This window comes from Crocodylus siamensis, chromosome 2, assembly GCF_052110815.1.
Source record: "Crocodylus siamensis isolate JL-2025a chromosome 2, ASM5211081v1, whole genome shotgun sequence".
NCBI classification, from domain to species: domain Eukaryota; kingdom Metazoa; phylum Chordata; order Crocodylia; family Crocodylidae; genus Crocodylus; species Crocodylus siamensis.
The window spans coordinates 259,129,214-259,152,295 of record NC_143396.1 but is presented as its reverse complement, the minus strand read 5'-3'; positions in this window follow the sequence as shown (position 1 = coordinate 259,152,295).

The window sequence follows — 23,082 nt, the reverse complement described above, 5'->3', positions numbered from 1 at the left end:
TTTAGCACCTTATTGACCAAAAACAGAGATTGTAATTATTATTTATTTTTCAGTAGCACCCGTGGTGGAATTCTGTTGCCCTTCGTGCCCCTAAATGTTTTCCAGCTACCTAAGTGGTCTTCCTGACACTAAGACACAGTTTACGTTCTATTACCCTTTACCGCCAGTATGGATGTACAAATATATACATGTACTGAGCATGTGCAGTAGTCTAGCATTGTCTGACTGGGTATCACAGACTAAGCAAATCAATGATAGGCACACAAGTCACAAAATTGTACCTGGACAAAAACCCATGACAGGTGGAGAGGGGAGGGGGAGGAAGGAGTGGTTAAAATACTGTACAAGAAAATCAAGGAATTATTGGTTAAATCTCTTCTAGGTGAGAAAGGCCATAGACTTTCTTTTGCTTCCTGGGTGAATGTCCTAGCCATTCAGTGCTGGGGCTAAAGAATTAGCAGGCTATCCTCCTGATCATTTTTTCTAGGACTTACAGCAATGTACATGCATATGTAGTCACATAGCTGCCTGCTATGTATCCTACTGTGTATGCTCAGTATATGCAGGTACTTTTATGCACCTTCACTGTACAGGTAACAGACTCACAAATTGGGCAGTAGTGCTAAGAATGCCACTAATGTGGCTGGGTAAGTGCCACTTAGATGCTGAGAGGGAACAGAATTTGGTTCCTGGAGGCTGCAGGTGTGAACAGGGCCCCACTAGACTGTTGCATCATCTTCTCCTTTGATTTTTTTGCTCAATTAGCAGAAGCATATATTTGTTACATATTTGTTATAGAAAGAAGATCAAGTTTTCTTCCTGCTGGTAGTACTACATCATGCACAGCCATTCAACTTCTGCTTACCCCAGGCAGGATGTATGTCCTCTCCTATGACCTTCCTTTTAGGATTACTTCATGAATCAGGATCATTTTCCTCTGATAATAGTCACATTATAAGGGTTCTGTGACAGGCAAAGCCACAGCTCCACACACACACACATATATACTATGTATTATGCATTGTACAAATACATGGTAAAATAGAATGGGTTTCATTATTTTTTCTTTACATTCTAGTCACCATAAGAATCCCCTGCATTTTAGATTTGCTATACTAAGTTCTTCTCAGAGATGCAGAGCTTATAACCTAGAGCAATGTCCTCTTGCAGCTGTGGACCTGAAACACTGTTGTCTTAAGCTGAACATCTATAGTGATTTTACATTGAAATATTACGCATCGCCTAATATGTATGGCCATTCTATGATCTTAAGAACATTATTATATTTAATGATACTAGATTATAATAAAAATGATCTAAGATTTAATCAGTAGATTTTAGATTTAATAAATAAACTTTATTATACAATATATTATACTAAAGATTTTAAAACTTTCTTACAGCGAGCATGGATTCACCAAGAGTAAGTCATGCCTGACTAACTTGATTTCCTTCTATGATACGGTAGCACACTGTATAGGTAGGAAGAGAGCAGTAGATATGATATATGTTGAATTATCAAGGCTTCTGACAGTGTCTTCTGTGACATTCTCACTAACAAGTTAAGGAAATACATCAATCTGAGGGTATTGTAAGGTGGATACAAAACCAGAAGGATTATTGAGTTCAATAAGTAGGCATCAATGGCTCAATGTGTACTTGGGAGGAGGTATCAAGTGAAGTTCCCCAGGGGTCTATCATGGGTCCAGTATTGCTCAACATCTTCATTAATGGTATGTAATAGACACTTAGTAAATGTGTAGATGATACCAAGTTGGGTGGAACTGCAGATACTCTGAAGGTTAGAGCTAGGATCCAGAAATAACAGGATTGACTGGAAAAAGCATCTAGTGATAACCAGGTGAGATTCAGCAAGGACAACCCCAAAGTCCTATAAATGGGATGGAATAACTGCATGCACAAATACAGACTGGGGAATGACTGATTAAGCTGCAGTGCTTCAATGTGCTCTTATTGCAAAAGCAGCCATGCTGGGTTGCATTAACAAGAGTGTCATTTGCAAATCAAGGGAAGTGTTTCTTCTACTCTTCAGCACTGGTGAGGCTTCACCTGAAGTACTGTGCCCATTGGGTCCCATACCACAGGGAGGATGTGGACTGGAAAGAGGCTAGCAGAGAGAAAATAAAATTATTAGAGGACTGGGAAGCATGACTAATGAAAAGAGGCTGAAAGAGCTAAGATTATTAAGCTAAAGAAAAGAACACTGAGGTGGAGATTTAATAATAGCCTTCAAATACCTAAAGCAGCGGTTCCCAGTCTGTAATACACATACCACCAGTGATACACAGACAACCTGTCAGTGGTATGCATTAACAGATTTATTATAATTGCTTTATATGACAGAAATTTGCTGGTGGTACCTAAGTATTGTTTTAAATTGGTGGTGCAAAATCTGTCAATTTGGGAACTGCTGACCTAAAGGGTCATTATAAAAAGGATGGCGATGGGATTTTCTCTGTGGCAGTGATGATGTGTAGGGGGTGCACCCCCTGGAAGAAGTGCCCTGGACACTTCCAGCAGCACCTGTGGGCAGTCACCACTCACCACTCTCCCTCTCACCGCCAACACCACTGGCAGCATCTGCAGGCAGTCGCCAATTGTTGCTAGCCACCGCTGATGCAGACAGTGGCGTCTGTGGGTGATCACCAACTACCAGTCTGCTCTCACTACCCCACAGTCATTGTGCGCCCCCAGCCTCCAAGGGTATGTGTCATTCATGCTTTGTGGCCATATGGGAGAGTAGCAGGAGAAATGTTCATAAGCTGCAGCACAGGAATTGTGGGTTAGCTATTGGGAGGTACTTTCTGACTATGAGGGTGACCAAGCATTGGGACATCCATTGGAATCTTAATCCCTGGAAATTTTCAAGATCATCTTGGAGACATTTGGCTGGCATGGCTTAGTTAGGGATAATCCTGACTTGACTTTGGAGGTCCTTTCCAGCCCTATTTTCCTATGATCCTATCATGCTTGAAAACTTCCTGGCCTTATTTCTAAAGAATTCATGATTTCCAATAATCTTTAAGAAGTAAATACATTTCCAGTCCTATTGATATTGGTAAAAACCTATTGTTTATTCAGGTATCATGTAATGGGGGCAAATGGTTTTGATTAAGCAGACTTTTCTTGCTTTCTTTAAGGATTACAGAGCAAAATAGGATTTCATCAAATGGGATGCACACTTAAGGAATCCACAATAGGTATTCTGACACTAATAATACAATTGCAAAACGATAGCCACTTAGATCAACAGAACCAGATTCAGACCCCTATCTAACCTGCTGCAATACCAGACCTGTGACAGGGACAACAGAATCCTTCAGGTTATCACAGCCCCCAGCTCAAACACCTTAGACACGTCATTAATGACCTGTAAAATGATGGCTGTGTCAACATAGCCATCGGGGACAAGCCTGCCCTGGCTGACAAGCAACTTTCTCAACCTCTAATGACATCTCTCCAGCTACAGAGTAATTTCAAGTCTCACCAAACCACCACGCCTTACAGACCCAGGTGTCAGTGGTGCACCCTCATCAATCACAGACCACATCATCAGTAGACCAAGCAACCTAATTATAAAATGTAGAGTTCATTCATCTGCTCTTCTACCAATGTCATATGCACCATCACCTGTCTACAGTGTGCCCCTCTGCTGTCTTATTTTGGCTACATGAGGCAATGGACCTCAAAATGCCCTCAACAAAGATTAAATCGGCAACAATTAAACATCATGTCCTGAAAAACATAAAAGCCCATAGCAGAACATTTTAACCTGCCTTGACATTCCATCACTGACTTCAGAGTAGCAGTCCTTCAATAAATTAAAAAGAAAAATTAAAAAACAACTAGAATGTGAAATTGCAGAACAAGAAATCATCCACAGGATGGATTATATTAGCCATGGTCTCAACTGGGACTATGGATTCTTATCCCATTATCTGGACTAACAGTTAACTCCAGCTTCCTTCAGGTGTTAACTGCTTTGTTCATCTCAACTGATGTAATCAGCCCATTTATTACCTCTCTTACCAAAGACCTTTCCCCTGTCTTTTTCCCATCTATATAAAATCCTTTCTTTCTGCCAGTCCATTCCTAAGTTCTGACACAGTATGTTGATCTCTATGAAATCTCATGTCTCCCTCAACCAGTTATTGGATTTACTCAATTCCAAGAAGAGTGTTCCCCCTCCCCCATTTACATAGGGGGAAAAGTCCCTCATCTTAGAATTGAGTATGAGGCAGTAGTGGGGTGGGAAGCTGCTGTGGCTCCGGCTCTGGTCCCACCACAGATCAGGGCCAGAGATGCAGCTAGTCTCTGCTCCTCTGCCTCTCCCCACCCCAGCCTTTCCCCTTTTACCCCCTTCCCCCCATCTCCTTCCTGCTTCTGCCTCCATACAGTTGGGGTTTCCCCTTTCTTCCTATCCCCCCGCAACAGCCTCTGCTATTGGAGCCGGGTTGCTATGTATCATAGATTTCATAGATTTTAGGGTCAGAAAGGATCTATTAGATTGCCAAGTCCGACCCTCTGCCCTGGGCAGGAACAAGTGCTGGCATACCACATATCCTTTGGCATACCACAAGGAGAATCCTTTGCTGATAATAACTGTGTCTATGAAACCCAAAACTGGCTAGGACCGGGCCATAAGGCAACAATTTTCTCTGGTAAGGCAATGAAACAGATTATTTTAACTGCTGGAAAGGCTAGAGCCACAGAATCCTACCTCCATTCTGAAGCCAAAATTAAGAATCCCCTTCAAATCATTACAAGAGAGTGGTATTATCTACCACAATATTTTAACAAGTTCTGGTATTTCAAAGGGTAAAGAAAAAATGCTCTTGGCTCATCTCTGAAACATATTTCTGCTCCAGTAATGAGAAGTTTCATTACCTTCCCTACTCCCCTCCCATCCAAGGTGTTTGAACATCAGTGGATCAGAACATGTGAAAAAGCTTAACATTTAGATGAGTTTGGAAATGGGGAGAGAAGGAGGAATAATATTGCAAACATTTTTGCAAAAAAAACAAACTTTTTCCCATTTGCAACTAGCTCTCGCAGCTATGTAACCTTTGTAGCTGTTCAGAGCCCCACCTGCCTTTCTTTCAGAACTTCATTTCTAAACAGAGGGGGAGGTTACATGTTCCCATAAAAATATGATTATTAGTTCTTTTCTATAATGCCCATAGTGTGTTAGGCACATGCAAGTCATAAAAGAAAATACAGTCCCTGCCCCAAAGAGCTTTGTTCCAATGCCAGCTTGCTTGCTGTAGTCTTGTGCATGCCATTTCACACGCACTCTCAAGAATCTAATTACTGAAATAAACTGGTAGGTTTTACCCTAAATGTGGCAGTCAGCACTGTCTTTATAAATAGAATTACCCCAATCAAAAGCTATCTGATTTCTAGTGAAGTACAGACTGAGAAGCTGATTACATTCCTGTTGTCTTTTCCATTGCAGCTTTCAGATAAAGAATGTCTCTGCTCCCACAAAATATAGCCAGCTCAACAGCCACATTTAATTCCTAGTTGCTTTCTTTTTGATCAGGAGTGACATGTAGTGGGGATTGGCTGCTATACCAGCTGAAATAGCCAGTTTTAATTCTGTAGGGAGGTTTGCACACAACTATATTGGTTGGTATCATGGAACCTGAAATCCCCTTTCAGCACTCAAATGGGTCCCTTCAGATTACAGCTAAACTATGGTTACAGCAGTGTGGGAGAAGCTTACACTTTAATTTACCCATCTTGCTGATAAATTTAGGACTTTGGTCTTCACAATTCAACAACTTAAATGGGTGCTAAATTATTATTATTATTATTACGTCATTATAAATAGAGCTGAATTTCTAGCAAAATTGTTTTTCTGCAGAAAACAGTTTTCTCAGAGTGATAGCATCCAAGAATTGAATGGTGGATTAAATTTAGTGTCATCTACTAACCTTTCATACCTTGGCCGTTTTCCCAACACCATTAACAGGAAGTCCAGTCATGTGTTTGGTCAATGTATGTGGTAACAATGACATGTTCATCTTTCTTCATAAGCAGCAAAGATGAGAAGAAAGTTGCTACAAGACATTTTAAAGGGTAGGCATTTATATTTAAGCCCAAAATCTAGGAAACTGTTCTAAAGAGAAAATCCTTTAAAAAATGTACCTTTTTCTTCCCAAATGGCTGACACAGAGATAGAAGCCATTTTAATGATTTTATTACATAATAGCACAAAATAGAGAGAGGAAAAAAAGAAAGGAACAGTGTTAAAATATTCCTAAAGGGTGCAGAAGGCTATGCGTATTACATAGGTATATGAATAGCCTTACTTGTTTGTATGTTCAGGCTAAGGTTTATGTTTTTCTTGGTCCGCTACACTGATGCATTTTGACAGGATATACTATTCAGCCTCCCTAAAAGCCTCCAGGGCTTTTAGGGAAAATAGACTCATGGGTTATTGCTCTTCCAGTTAAGAATTTGACTGAAATATTTTGGCTTATTTCCATGAGCCACGCCCTAGCCAAATGGATCAATGCATGGCCCATACCGCATACTTAATGTTCATAAAGCTGAGCATTAACGTTTGGTCAGAGAGAGGAATTATTATGGTCAAGCCCACTAATATTCGTACTGGAGAATGTCACTGCCATTTTACTTTTATTCCAGGTTAAGTGAGAATACACAGTATCATCTGACAAAGATCTTTGGTCCTGTTCACATTTTTAATTCTAATGGAAGAGTGTTGCCTCATGGTAGAGGAGGAAACTGGGTCAGAACTGCTGGGTTCTACATCTGCCTCTGTCACTGATTCACTGAGTAGCCATGGGGAATTTATTTAAGTTGTTCCTTATTAGTAAAACCAGCAGAAAACAAAACAAAGCAAAACAAAATGATGGTCCCTACATCCAAATCTTAATTTTTTCAATTTATATTTCTGAAATGACCATTATTAAAATACAGAGGTTCTGTTATAGTTTCATAGTTTCATAGTTGGTAGGGTTAGAAGGGACCTGAGCAGGTCATCAAGTCCTACCTCCTGCCATGGCAGGAAAGAGTACTGGGGTCAAAAGACCCCAGCACGCTGTTCATCTAACCTCCTCTTAAAGACCCCCAGAGTAGGAGCCAGCACCACTTCTCTTGGAAGCTGTTCCAGATCCTAGCCGCCCTGACAGTGAAGTAGTGCCTCCTGATATCTGGCCTGAATCTACCCTCTGCCAGCTTGTGACCATTATTTCTGGTTGCTCCTAGTAGTGCAAGGGGTAACGGGGACTCCCCCAATGCCTGCTGGTCCCTTCTGATTAGTTGGTAACAGGCCACTAGTTCTCCCCTCAGCCTTCTCTTGTGGAGGCTGAACAGGTTCAGGTCCTTTAGCCTCTCCTCGTAAGGCCTGCCCTGCTGCCCCGTGACCATGCGAGTGGCCCTCCTCTGGACCCTCTCCATGTTGTCCACATCCCTCCTGAAGTGCGGTGCCCAGAACTGGATGCAGTACTCCAACTGCGGCCTGACCAGTATTGCATAGAGGGGCAGTATCACCTCCTTGGCCCTACCTGAGATGCATCTGTGGATGCATGAAAAGGTATGGTTGGCCTTCCTGACTGCATCCCCACACTGCCAGCCCATGTACATCTTGGCATCAGTAGTGATTCCAAAATCCTTTTCTGCCTCTGCACTGATGAGAAGGGAGTTCCCCAGCCTGTAGGTATGCTGCTGGTTCTTCCTCCCCAGGTACATCACCTTGCACTTGTTGGTGTTGAATCTCATCCTATTTTCATCCGCCCACCCCTGTAACCTGTTTAGGTCTGCAGCCTATTCCTTCCATCTAGCATGCCCACATTCCCCCACATCTTAGTGTTGTCAGCAAATTTGAACAGGGTGCTTTTTCCCCCTCATCCAAGTCCCTGATGAAGATGTTCAACAGTGCGGGCCCGAGGACCAAGCCTTGGGGGACCCCACTGCCCACATCCCTCAAGGTTGAAAATGACCCATCCACCACCACTCTCTGGGTGCGGCCCTCCAGCCAGTTAGTGACCCATTTGACTGTGTAGGTGTCGATACCACAGTCCTCCAATTTCTTAATGAGAATGGGGTGAGAGACAGTGTCGAAGGCCTTCCTAAAGTCCAGAAAGACTACGTCTACTGTTACCCCTGCATCTAAGGATTTGGTGACCTGGTCATAGAAGGCCACAAGGTTGGTCTGACAGGACCTGCCTCTAATGAACCCGTGTTGCTTGCCCCTAAGCATAATTTCCCCTGCTGACCCCTCATGGACATGTGCCAGAATAATTCTCTCCAAAAACCTTACCCAGGATTGAGGTAAGACTAACTGGCCTATAGTTTCCTGGGTCCTCCTTCCTCCATTTTTTGAAGTTAAGAACTATGTTGGCCCTCTTCCAGTCCTCTGGCACCACACCAGAGCACCACAAGTGCTTGTAAAGCTGTGTCAGGGGTTCCACAATGACCTCAGCTAACTCCCTCAGTACTCTAGGGTGGAGATCATCTGGACTAGCTGATTTAAATATGTCCAGTCCCTCCAAAAGTTCCCTGACTAGATCCTCACTGACCCTTGGCCTGGGTGTGCCTCCCATGGGGCCTGAGAGGGGCCTGGTGGGGGGGCTGATCTAGTCCCTGCTCAGGAAAATGGAGGCAAAAAAATTGTTAAATAAGTTAGCTTTGGTCTGGTGTGACGACCAAATTTCCTAGCATGCCTTGCAGGGGCTCCATGTTACTTAGTACCTTCTTTTTCCCCCCTATGTATTTAAAAAAGGACTTCTTGTCCTTGATCTGGGAAGCTAGTCCCAGTTCCATCTCCGCCTTGGCCTTCCTGACCACCCCCTTGCAACTCCAAGCAACTGCAGTATAATCCTCCCTGGTGATGGCCCCTCCCTTCCATTGGGTGGATGCCTCCCTTTTAGCTAGGAGACATTCCCAGATGCTTTTGGTGAGCCATGGGGGCTTTTGTGCCCTCCTGCCCCCTTTGATCTGTGTCGGGATTACCTCCCTTTAGGCTTGGAGGATCATCTCCTTAAGGAATGACCACTCTTCTTGGACACCTGGCTCCCCTTCCCTCCAGGACTTCAGTGCTTCCCTGACTATTCTCCTTAGCTCATTGAAGTCCACCCTCCTGAAGTCTAGGGCTGTTGCCTTGCTGCAGGCCTTTGCCATCTTGCGCTGGATGGTGAATTCACATAATCATGATTCACATCATCTATTATCTCCTGCAAGTAGGTCAGATATTAAATAGTATCCATGCAATTATCTATACCACATCCATCCCCAGTCTAAGAAGACCCCTTTTCCTACAAAATACTAAAAGTGTGCAGAAACACCATTTACTGTTCCATCTTGTGGGACATACTGCTAGTACAGTCTGCTTCACAGGAAAGTGATTGCCTTGGCCATCCTAAGGAAGACACTGCTTGAAAACCAAGCCACAATATTATATTGGATGATTTCCAACAACAGTAAATGCCAGAGGTCAATTATTTGTTGTGGAGGGAAATAATACAGTGTATGTTCACCTGATGAAAACCTACACATTATTTTAGCTAAGGAGGTGTTAAAACTCCTGTTGAAACCGTCACACATTCTATAACATCTACTTTTCTTCTCTATGATAAAGATTCTCTACTTGGATTTTGACTAAGCCTCAGAGGGGAAAAATGTGTTTACTATGTGAGGCATGAGGCCAAACAGAGACTCATGGCATAATCCCCACGATCAATGTAAATTAACCTTTTGTTGTTTTTGTATAGCTGTGCGCTATAGATCCAGAGTGCATTAGCTTCTGTTTACTCAAGACACAGATACAACAATGAAGCAAATCCATAAATCCCCTGCATTCCAACAAATTCAGAGGAAGCAATGTCAGTTTGAGCAATTAACAGAAAATGTGTATTTATCCTTAGATCAACAAACTTCCATTTGGCAAAATATCTGAGATTGTATTGGGCAGTTTCTACCGAAAGAGTACAGAGATCCTGTTTTAAATACCACCTTTCAGAAGCATCTGGAAAAAAGACAATAAAGATTATACAAACTAAAACCTCAATAAAATCCTGGAGCTAAATTCATAACAGGACTTAGAAACCTAAGAATAGCCTAACTGCCATGGGTTTTTAAGTCCAAAATTTAAATCCTCAAAACCTGCCTAGCTGCTGGCTAAACCCAGCAGCATCTGAACTCTCTAGACACTAAATTTCCATCAATAAAATACTCTGGGTGCCTGAAAGTCAGCTTCTGGGTATGCCCAGAACTATTTAAATCTTTAAAGATCTGAGAAGCTAGATACTGACTTCAGACATAAGTCCCCTTGGAATTTATAAACCAGGCTTCCCCCTGCCTGTCTCACAGCACTGTTCAGTAGACCTACCAAAGTATAGAAAACACAGTCCTTTTATCCATAGTCAGACAAATCTCCTTCAGGGTTCCAAATACTGCTCTCACAAAAGGTATTTTTTTTACAGTAGTGTAACTAGGGTGGGATAAAATCAGGGCACCAGCTCCAGGTGCTGACTAGGAGGAGGTGCTAGAATCGCCCACCTCACCCCCTGAGAAGCCTTTGCCAATGCAGGCACAGTCCTGTACCTAACATGTATCATGGCTGAGGGCTGGGAGTGAAGAAGGCACCAGGGTTGGTTCCCAGAGAACCTGGCTACAGGGTTAGTGCCACCTAAACAGTGCTGATGCTTCTATGGCAGCAGCAACAATAGTAGCCTGGGGAGGTAAGCCTTCTCCTACTCACTGCCATCCCATCCCATCCTCTTCCTATCTGTACTTATTATCATACCTCAAGTCTCTTCCCACCCCAGGCACTCAATCAGCTCCCTACAACTCTGATTTTTTTTCTAAAATCTGGGACTAGGGCCTGGGTTTCCTTCTGAGGAGAAAAATTCCCTACCTGCTAGCCAATAGAGTTATGTTCAGTCTTACTCTCACTGGTTCAATAGCTGATTATTTTGTGCAAACTGGAAAAGCTTCAACACAAGAGATTTGAGAAAATCCACCCCAGAAAGCCAGTCACCTGGCAAAAAAGAAAATAGAGACACAAATTCCACTATGCAGAAAGTAGAACTGAATCTGTCTTGTGTTTCCACTGACAATGTATGATTGTAAATAAGTGAGCCGTCAATTTACAGTGAAAGAAAACAAGTATAGTAACTGACAAAAAACCAACTGCTGATGAACAAAATTTTCTTCTCAGCCCTCAAGAATCAAATAATTGACTGAAGGACTATACTCAAATTGTGAAAAAAGAATTCTTCATAGACCATTGCTAATAATTTCCACAATAATAGTTCAAGATTCTATACTTAGGGAAGCTTTTAGTGTTACTTCCTTATGGTTGGTTAGCTCTCATTTGCAGGGTTGTGTCCAGTTCTGGCCACCACATTTTAAGGAGAATGGAGAGAAACTGGAGAGGATCCAAAGGAGAGCAACAAAGGTGATTAAAGGGTGGAAATGCAAAATGAATTAGAACAGGTTGAGAAAATGAGGAATGTTAAACTTGGAGAAAAAACAGTTTCAGGGTCCTGATACCAGTTTTCAAATATTTGAAAAGATCCTATAAAGAGTACAGAAATGCTTTTCTTCCCTTGCTGCAGAAGACAAGTCCTGGGATTTAAATTACAGCAAAGCAATTTTGATCAAACTTCATGAAAAATTCCCTAATTTTATATTAAACAATAAACAATCTGGGTGGGGAATGTTGTAGAATCTCCTTTATAGAATTTCTGAGAAGAGATGGGATAGATATCTATCTGGCATGGTTTAAGAATTCCATATCCTGCATCCATATATAGGGTTGGAACAAAATTCTCAAGATGCCTTCAAACCCTTTGGTTTTATAATTTTGTCAGTTTTCAAGGGACTCAAGAGGATCAGTTTTCAGTTTTCAAGAGGATCACCCCCTTCGACAGTGATGCATGCAAGCCAAAGTGCGTGAAGCCATCACTGCCCATCTGCAGGTTCACCTCCCTGATTCGGGCACTGGCCTTCTGTCCACCTGCACCAGGTTTCCCATCCAAGGGATGCCATCCCTGGTCACTGCCAGGACCACAACAACATAGGCAGTGTGGCTATTCTGAAAATAAAAGCAACTTTATTCCCTCTCCCCAAAACTTCCCCAATACCAACAGTTCAAAAAGTCAACAGTATTCCACATGAGACCCTCCACAACCCCACCACAATTCACCCAGCACCACCCCACAACCCCAGGCACAAACCCATTCACAATCAGAAATGAATGGAAACTCTTTATACAAGCAGCAAGGGGAAGAGAGAGCGTTCTTAGGGGTGGGGGAAATTCCAGGGGAGGAAGCACAGAGAAGAGAGAATTAGGATTTGGCTGCCCCTCGGCCTTGAGCCTGGCCTCGGCCCTGCACGCCACCACTCCATGTATGATGGCCACACTGATGTGGCTAGGGCTTCAGCTGCTCTAGGGAGGAGAGCAGGTGATCCTCCTAAGAGGCAGCCACTGCAGGTTGGCCCAAGACCAGGAAGGGGAGATGCAGAAGTGGCACCCTTCAATGGCCACAGCAGGGGTGCCAACTGAGCCACTAGCCAAGCAACATTCTCTCATCTGGGCTCTGATGTGGGCATGGGCTGGCCAGGGGGATCAGGCACCCGTGCTGGGACTGGCATGGGCTGGGGCACAGCAGCAGGAGTGGCTGGGGTGGGGATGGTGGCCAGGAGCTGCTGCAACACTCTGCACTCCTGCTGGAAGGCAGCATTGATGGAGGCCCATACTTGCCTCAGCTCCTCACAGCTGTCATGGGCCAGCTGCTGCTCCTCCATTATCTCTACCACCAGCTGCTTCTGAGCCACCCTCTCAGCCTGCACCTCCTCCAGGAGAGGGGCCTGGTTACAGCATGAGTGGAAGAACTTAGCCAGAACTTGCTAGTGGTATTCCCAGGAATCTTAGAGGCATAACCACTCTGTCCAGAGCAGCTTCTCTAGGATACTGTCCCACCATATGCATTGCTCCCAGTGCAGGAAGTGCATCTGGATAGCCCCTGGAGTACCTGAGAGTGGGCAGGTGGATCCTGGTCACTGGATGGCAGCTTCTGCCCTGGTAAATGGGCTGTCAGTAGAGGAAGCAAACAGAGGGCCATCATTAGCTGCAGCAACGTGACATGGGCTAAGAACAGCCCTTGGTTAGGGTCCCCAGTGAGCAAGCTCACTCTTGGGTGTGGGGCCAGGCAGATGACCTCCAAGCTAGAGCTATGTGGGGCCAACACCCTGACAAGGGCCACGGCCACCCTGGGGCCTATGCATCCCCTTCCACTGTGTGTTCAGGTGGCCTGCTGTACAAGAAGAGGCCCCCACCCTTGCCCATGGCCTCTACATGGCCCCACCTGGAGGGATCCTCCCAATGACAAGTGTCACAGCTGGCCCAGCCTGCAGTATGCAGCTTCTCCCCCTACCAGGATAGATATAGCATTCCATAACCCCCGGGCTCTCAACCACCTGCACCAGCAAGTGCAGAGCTGCGGCCCAAAGGGCACATGGCCCTGGACTCCTGGGCTGCTTACTACCTTCCCGCTGCCCTCACGACCAGGACCAGCTTCATCCAGCTGGGAGAGCAATGTGGGGAAGGCTGTCCTGCCCCTGCTGGGAAGGTGGCCCCTGCATGGCAGAGGAGTGGGGGTTGGGAGAGAAGAGAAAGAAGTGGTGGAGATAGGTTGGGTGCAGGGTGCAAAGAGGTGCAGCCCAGGGGAGAAGGGAGGAGAATGGGCATGGCTCCCAGTTCTCCATGCCATGTGCAGGACTTATCAAGCTGCAGTGACAAGTGGTCACTTTGGCTGTGAGACTGCTGTTCCTGTGGCCTGGGCTTCGAGGGACAGCTGAACCTGAACCTGGCCTCAGATAGGGTTGAGGCCTGGCAGCGAGGCCACCGAGGTGAACTCCCTCAAGCTGTGTGACACCCCAGCCCACTCCTCAGGCTTCTCCCCACTCTCACTGGTGTCATGCATGAGCAAGGAGATCTTCTGCTCTGGCACTGCTTCAGGCCTGACTTTAGCAGCAGGTCCTGCCTGTGGTGTAAGTGCCCCCTTGCTGCTGCTCCTGGCATGGTTGGGTGACTATGCCCAGATTATGGGGACTCTGGGCAGGCCACATGGCTGTTCACTACAGGTTCTGCTCCTCCTGTGGTGGTAATGGAGTGGGGGAGGGGCAGGCTCTGTGGCTGTAGAGTCAAGGTTTGTGCCACCTCCTCACAATGGGCCATGGCGGATTGCCCGACCCATAAGCCCGGGTTGGCATCATGCACCACATGAAAGTGCCTGTGAAAAGCTTTGGCCTTGTTCTAGCACTGCTGCTATGTTTTGACATGCCCCTGCTTGGCCAGCATCTCACTGGAGGACCAAGCCTCCATTTGTTCCGACAACCACTATTTTGTGTGCTTTGTGCTACTTTTTTTCCTGTTGCAAATTTGCAGCACAGGGCATGTTTTAACTTTCTATGCATGAGGTTTGTGAGGCCACAAACCTCACGTGCTTGCATGTGGGGATATGGCCGAAGTGCTGCTGTGATCCCCACTCGATCCACAAATGCTGTTTCAATACCTTTCGCCTCCCAAGTGTCACTCCATCTCCCATTAACAGTGATGGGAGCTTGCATGGCAAACACACTGATTGCCCATGCCAATTGTGTCATGCTTTCCAAAAAAGGTTGGCCACTAGGCCTGTGCAAATAGGGAAGTATTCAATTTGGAATTAGATTCGACTGATTCAGAGGAGAGTGATTTGATTTGGAGATTCGGATCACTGTCCTGAATCAATTAGGCCAAATCAGCTTCAGAAGAGTTGGCACTGATTTGGAGAGATTCAATTATTCAGATCACCCCCCACCCAGCCCCAGCCTAGTCCTGGCACTTAAAAAAAAATTCCCCAATTCACTGGCTGCAGGAGTGGTGATTGGGGCCTCTGGGTGCTCATGGCAGAGCGCCCCCAGTGTGAAGCGGTGGGGGGCAGCGGGGATTACCCCCACACATTTGGCACTCACATAGCAACTGTCATATCACACATGTGCAGCATGGCTCGGCAGGGTGATGTGTACTGTCTGAGAGCTGGAGCCACTGGGGCTGAGTGCTGCCAGGCTCTAGATGACACATGGAGCCACCCCAGCTCCAGACAGCACCAGGAGGCTGGGCTGTGTGGTGGATGGGACAGGCAGGGCAGCCATGGGGGCCTCTCCTGACACGGCTTCCCAGGCTTTCCCCAGCATGGGGAGGGGGATGCAATGCAGGTGCCTGCATCAGCACTGCAGCCAAATTTTTTCTGAATCTTTTTCCAAATCAATTCAGATGTTTCAAATCAATTCAGAGTTTTGCTTAGTCTCCCAATTTGATTCAGATTTGGATATTTGGCCCCCGAATTAGGCCAAATTTCCTCTGAATCCAATCAGCTCCCAAAGCTTTGCACAGCCCTATTGGCCACAGCTGATATAGGTGCTTGGTCATGCACACTTCTAGAGTTTGCTTTTGGAAGTCTAATTTATACTGATTAATCCAAAACAATATTAAACATTTCAAGTTTGCAACAATATTGCAAAACAATATTAAAACTTCTGTATATTCCACCACTATGATGATAAAATCATACTAAACTTGATAACCCAGAGTTCTGGTTAGACCAATAGCTGCCACTAGATATCTAAGCAGTAGCAGTTTCTCAAGTATGTTTCTGAAAATCAGTCCTAGTAAATAAGGTTGTGTCCTTTTCTTCCAAATTCAGGGATTTGCCTGTAATACTATGTGCTTTTCTCACATCAAGATTATATTATTAAAGTGCGCATGATATGGAAGCTACACCTTACAACTATTTGGAAATGTCAGCTGCTTGTTATAATGGGTCATTTCCACTCAGAACAGTTAACCTGTAGTCTAGGATTGACTACAACTTACTTCTAAGGAATGTTTCTCCTTCTCCTCCTTATGTCCTTAGCATAAAGTCGTTCTTGTCTCTCTCTTGTTCATTTTAATAATACCTCTGTGTTTTAAAACTAGCAACCAGCTCTAGGAAAAAGGGGTATGGGGAATGGGGGAGAGCTTGTGAAAGGCTGTTCTTATTCTGGATTTTGCTTTCCTGCCTTGTCTAACAAACCCAAAAATATAGTGACCTGTATGGCAAGATGCAATGTGAACATTCTGTTTTTGACTTTTATTGGATTTGGGAAGGCTGAGTAGGGTTTGGGAGATAGATGAAGAAAGTAGGAGATTGTGGAGACTTCTTTCAGAGATGTCTGGAGTTAGAAAGATATTGTAGAATATCTCTCTCTCTCTCTCCTTAGATGATTCCTGGGTGTTGTCTTGCCTTCAGCTATGTTGATATATTCTTTCTAATTGTCTTATATATATTTTATGATGTGCCTAGAATGAAGCAGACATTTATTTGTTTGAATAAATAAAAAGTCACTCTCAGGAAGTTTTTCTTGACATTCAGCCTACATTTTCCTTTAGTTTCTTTCTATTATGCCCCTAGGTCTTACATTTCATGATTCTTCTCCCTTCTTGGTGATTATAGCTTTCAAATATATGTAGACTGGAAGAAAGCTTGCTGGCTTTATGCTGTCTTAGAAGAGGTGGAGCTTCTAGCTGCATTGTAGAAAATATTGAATTTCAATAAAGGGCAGCAGTATAAGCATTGTGTAACTCTGGCAAAAGTAGATCAGCCTCCAAGGCTAAGTACAGGCAGTCAAAAAGCCTGAGGCTGAATTGATTCAGACTTTGCAGGTTAGTCTAAGCTGCAGAGTTTAAACTGATAAGCAAATGAACCCACATTCACTTTTGATTCAGGAAGTGCAGCCACATGCCTACAGTGACTCAAGCCAAAGGCCAGGGGTGAGGGAGGGGCACTAGAACATGCCTGCCAACCACTCCAAGGCTTTTCCCCTCTCCCTGCTGAAGCAGAGGGGACGTGGCCAGGCCCCAGCCTGTGCTTTGCCTTGGCAAGGCAGATGGGAGGTAGTAGCATTGAATTCATAATAGCTTGAACAAGAATAGTTCTTTCTCTAAAAAACTATAAACTGAAAATGATAAACATAGGCTGTGAGGTGTGTTCCTTATACTTCCTGCTGCCCCTGAGGTTTCTGGGATTTGCAGTCCAGCATCAGAGCAACAGGACTCTACAGGGTTGCTCATCACTTCCTCTTCCTGCTTCCAGATGCCTCTGGGATTTATAGTCCACAGTTCCAGTCATCACTAAATAAGCCAGCAGGGCAGGGCAGCTTCATACCCTTGGGAATGTGATTTTAACCCCCCTCCCTGGCCCCAAACCCCATCTGGGATTTACCTGGGATGGGGGGGGAGGGGAGAGGGCAGTGAGCCAGCCAGTGAGACCAGTGAGTCAGCACTCACTACTCCAGCTAAGGAACAGAGGGATGGGTCTAGCCCTGCTCTGTGGAGTGCATAGCACAGAACAGCCCAGCCCAGGGCTGGAAAATGTGCTAGGATGCTGAGGGGCTCTAATTTAATTTGAATCAGGAAGGGGTCTGGGGCAGAAGTTTCATAAACCAGTCTGACCCAAATCTGTTAAGTCTGATACTATATTCAACCAGTTTTATTTTAAACCATTGTCAGCCATTTTGAAACTGGTTTATGTGCACTGAACTTGGACCTTTGTACATGCCACGTTTTTGCCCTTTCTTACACTGCAATGGCATAACTGTTTGCATAAACCAGTTTTCCAAACGCTTTAAAAGCCTTTTTGGCACATTAAAGTAAAACTCCTCAGGTGTAGCTAAGTTCGGCTCATCACCAATTAAAGCACTGCATCCACGAATTCATTGCATGTGAACACAAAGGTACTCAAAAATGTGTAATGAGCATCTTTGTCTACCAGATGGCACTGCAACTTTTTTGTAGTTCACCCCTTCAAATTGCTTCCACTTTTGGATTGCTTCCACTTTTAATTTTTTTTTCTTGTGCCATTTGCCAGCTCTGTGGTCCAACAGCTGTGTGGCAAGGCATGGGGTGGGGAGCCCTGGACCAGGGGTAGGCAGCACTGGACCATCCCACTCTCCTGTGGTGCCAGCTGGGGACCAGGCTTAATTCATTCAAAAACCAAGTGTACACAAACACTGAGGCGATGCTCCGAAATAAACACATTTAAATTTTATAAACCTATTTAATTTAATAAAGATTAAACTCTGTGGTGTGTACAGGCACCCCTTATGTTCTTTACAGGTTTAAACCACTTAAACCACTTCCTCATCACTTAAACCGGTTTATGTGTAACTTATGTCCCTAGCCCAAAGGAACATAAATAATATGAATTTTGCCTTGAGAAAGAAATTGGGAAGACTTTAAGTGAACATGTAGTGAGAAGAGGTTAATCTAATGTCAGTGGTTCATTCAGTCTAGTTGGCCTTTGTACTGGGACTGCCAGCAAGTACCTAAATAGTACCCACAGTGGCGATGCTGCTCATGATGTAGAGATCTGCCCATAAGTTGAAGCTGCTTTTGTAAAGAAGTGGCAATCTCAGCACTCTTAATCAAGCATTATATTATAACTCTTTTTAAGCATTGATATGTGCCAGAACTTACCTTTTAATGAGTGATTTAGAAGCAAGAGTCTAAATTGTTCTCTATTCCCTGAGTCCACCCTTCTCCCAGAACGAATTTCTAGCATATACCTCACCTGACCTACTTTGTTGCTCTTAAACCAGGAGAATTTACAATCTTTTCACTCAGATGTAAATAGCAACATAAGCCTTAAGGCAGACAAAGGCCCACAAAGTAGCCTTTGGATTTGGGCTCTAGGCACAGCATTCTGATTTACACTGATCTCTACATTTGTCAATAGTTATGTGGCACACAATCAGCATAGTCAACTCCATGCTACTTCTCTCAAGGTCCTCTTGCATAAAGGATACATGAGAGGCAGGGTTGTGGCTGCCGTAAATTAGAACAAGTGCAATGGTATTACTTATCCAGGACAAAACATATTTGCCATCTTTAGACTCCTACTTGAGATCCTGAGGTAAATATTGCTCTACTAGACTGAAAAATTGGGCCCCAGATTTGAACTGTGATGAAATTATGAGTATTTGTCATCGACATCCAGATTTTAACTGTGTAGGGTTAATCCCCTTATATATCAAATCCATATAATAAAGCCAAGATGGTGTTGTGCTCAAACCAGTATTATCAAAGATTCATAGACATTAAAGGTGGACAGTTACAAGAATTAGATAATTTGCCTGAATCCTTGGGTACCGAAGTTTTGTTTCCCACAATATATTTTCTGCTACTTTCCCTTTTCTAGTTGTTAATCTCAAATAATGTGGATACCTTATTGCATCATATTATAATGCTGAGAAATGTTTTCTGATAGTTAGTCTTAAATTATCTAATTGCTTAATTCTTGGTGTCATTTTGTTACTTGGTATTTACACTTTCCAAATAATTGCAGAGTTTGGACTGGGTTGAGCTAATAAACAATTCAGGTATTAAACTGCCATAATATCTAAGGAGAGCAGATGATTGTGTGTGTTTATTTTTATTCACAGTGACACTTAAAAAATTGGAATCCTTCCATTCAGCCAGTTTGAGTTTGGAGGATTGCTGACAATTTTTCATTTATAATAGTTTAAAATGTAATAATCATGCTTAAATCAAAGTTCTACTTCCTACTCACCAAATAAATTTGTTCAGTTATACATCAGTAATTACTCTTGAGCAGTGAGCCAATCCCTATGCTGTCATCAGTTAAAGACCTATTTTAACTCATCAAGCGTAATTTTAAAAAATAGAGCCACCCTCTGTAATGATGGCCCCAAATATAGCATTTTTACAAAATTAAACTGCAGGGATTATTTTGTTTCAACACTGCCTTTGTCATTTAACAGCCTTCCAGAGATGGTTATGTTTCCTCACTGCTTACTCTGTACTTGCTGGAAAGAATTATTGAAAATTGATTAGATGAAATGCATTTTATTTGATATTCAGTCATTAGAACAACTGCATGGTAGACTAAAGTCTTGTTTTCACTTGGAGAAGAAATATAAGCAAGAGGTAAAGTGTATTTGTGTTGTCTACTCAGTGTGAGACCTGCTCTTGTGATGGGTATCATTTGAACAAATCAGTACAGGCACCCGAAGAAGAACGCTCCATGGGGCTGGCAGAAAACTAAACAGGCTGCAAAAGAGACCTCAGAGGTACTGAGCTAAATACTTTAGCCATGTGTATTTGAGAAATGACAGATGCTGTAGAAAGTTGGAGTAAAAAGAGTAGAATTAGCTTTTTCAAGTTGTTTGAATTATGGAAGTGAACCATTATTTATTTCAAATAATAATGAGAATTGTGCCTTTCTTACTCCAAACATTCTATGGTTTGTTTAGTTCATTCCCAGATAGGTGTCAGATGTACATCCCTTTAGCCCCCCACATCACAACTCCAGAACGCTACTTCTTGCTTGCTCACTCTAAAACACAGTATACGTGTTTTGGAAACCATGGGCGTCTATACATGTGCTTGGGGACAGGAGGGGTCATTTTAATTAAAGCAGTTTCCTGACAGCTGCTCTAATTAAAACAGCTCACCATCACATGTCTAAGCCCCCTACGTTTTTAAATGGATGCTTTAACTAATTCAACAAACTTTAGTTAAAGTGTCCCTGTGACCATTTTAAAACATGGAGAGGCTTAAAACACATGATGGTGAGACAATACTGGAGCGCTCTAATTAGAATATGGAGCAGACTCAATTAATCAAATCTAATCCAACACGTTCTAATTAGAATGGGAACCAGCACATCCATAGGCAGCCCATAGTAATAAAAAAGCCTTTTAAATTTGCTCTTTCCTATGTGGATCCTTATTTCTGTGACCAGTCTAAAGGATAATGCACAAAGATTACAATCAGTTTAATTAATATCCCTTTCCTCATGATTCTAAAGTGGCCCCGTCTTCTTCCTACCATCCCCACAATCCACCAGTCAGGCAATATTAACCGCCTTTTACCCCCTATCATGTAATAACTTTAACCCCTTCCAATTAAGAAATCCTATTTCAGAGCTCAAACCTTCAGTAATCTCTGTGATGGCATTTTGGTTTCAGTTTAAACAAAGTCAGTTTCTAGTGCAAAGCAATTCACTCAGGGATCCTTTAAACAGCATTCTGTAGCATTGAGGCCTACCCTAAAGGGTAATTCTGCACTATGCACAGGAAAGAGAAGGAAGATGCCTTCACTTTACAAGGAAGAGCTGTAGGGAAGAAGGAGAGGAGCTTCTGGCCTCCCCGAAGTCATTTGCTTTGTTAAATATACAGGAGCTGGGTTCAAGCCACAGAGTTCAGCTAACATTTAGGAATGTTTCAGCCATTATAGTAGAATACTGTTGGTTATGTATAGGAGTGGAGCCTCCATGGGTTTTTCCTGTAGCTGTTCTGAGTATGGAATTGCTTTGAGATTTATTTTATTTTTATATATATATATATATACACACACAAAAAAATGCATTTATTTGTTTGTTTGTTTACACTAAGAGGAATCGCTAGTTTTCAAAACAGCCAAAATGTGGAAACTGAGCTTGTAAGAAAGAACTGATTTGTGTGGAGCAGAAGGGATGTATGCATGTTCTGAATGGTTAAAACAATCAATAAACTCCAGATAGGTTCCTGACTGAACTGCTCGGTACCTAGGAGAACTGACCTCTTCTCCATCTTTCCTGCACTCAGAGCTCACAAGGGCTCAGCTCAGAGCTGTTCTGTTGCTCCAGGCAAAAAAACAAAACTCGCAAATCACTTGACTTTCATACGTCTCGATCACCTCAAAACAAGTTGTAAGCGACAAAAACCTCTCTGTGAAAAACCCAAACTGCTGCATCAGAGCTTCCGAGGTGAATTTGACCAGGTTGCTAAACGTATGTGTGCTTAGGGAAGGATCTGGTAGGGAGGTTGTTTTGGGTCTTTTTGGAGAGGGGAGGGATTGTCTTAGATTGTTTTTAATGGAGTACAAAATAAAAGTAAACACACACAAGAGTGACTCCTATAACACTTTATTTCTTCAAATCTTTCCTTTTTCCCCTGCAGAAAACTACTGCTGAGATTTGTAGCAAAATACTCCAACATCTGTCAGTTCTCCTCAGCCAAATACATGGAGCTGCTCTTTTCAACAAGATGCTGGATGCTTTGACCTTTACCTCACTGTGGCCCAGGCCATCATTTGTAGTCTGACCACATATGGGACAGCACGTCCTAACTCTGCTACGGGAGCATAACAGAAAGCAAACTGTGACACAGGAAACCACAAATTCTTTTTCTCTTTTCTCTCCTCTGGAAAAGGATGTACCTTTTGCCAGTACTGTGCCTCATACAGCATATATCCCCTCTTTGCTGGCACTTGGAGGAGACAAAATCAATACTTTACTTACAAAGGAAGAAAGAACCGTCCTATCTTTTCCTGCCAATAACTGAGGGTCTAGAGCCCTCACCTGGGAAGACCAAGGACGTAGGTTGTAGGTCCAATTTGCCCCAAATAGCACTCTACTCAACATTCGAAAAGTCAGCTACTTTCCATACCTCTCTTCAGGGCTCCTTCTGAAGTTAGCCCTTTGGACAGCCATGAGAGGCGGGTACATAGGGATATGTGGGACCAGGAGAAAAATCAAACACTAGAGGATATGTTGCTCAGTGACATGATTGCTGGCTTAGAAGGATGGGCACTCTGGATTTTAGTTTAGACCTTTACTCCCAGTGAGGAACAAACTTCCCCCCTGCACTGCCCTCTCTTTTTTCCAATGACTCTCTCTTAGTGGCTTAACTTGAAAGTGGAGGGCATGAGTAATGCTTGACCCATGGCATGCTTGTTGAAGAGCTTTGTTGGGAAGTCCAAAGAGAATCAGGTTTAAACAGTTTCTGAGCAAGGGGAGCTTGAAATCTAGGTCCTCTGGCTTCTCAAGTCAGTGCCCTACTTGCTCCTTTATTAGTAGGGTGACCATATGTCCAGTTTGGCTGAGATACTCCATAGCCCAGTCCTGGCCAGTTGGTTAAAAGTCTCAGGCTGGAGTCCAGCAGGCAGGCAAAGCGGCATGGTATGCCAAGGCAGGCAGCTGGGCAGGCATCACTACTTCTGCACTGGAG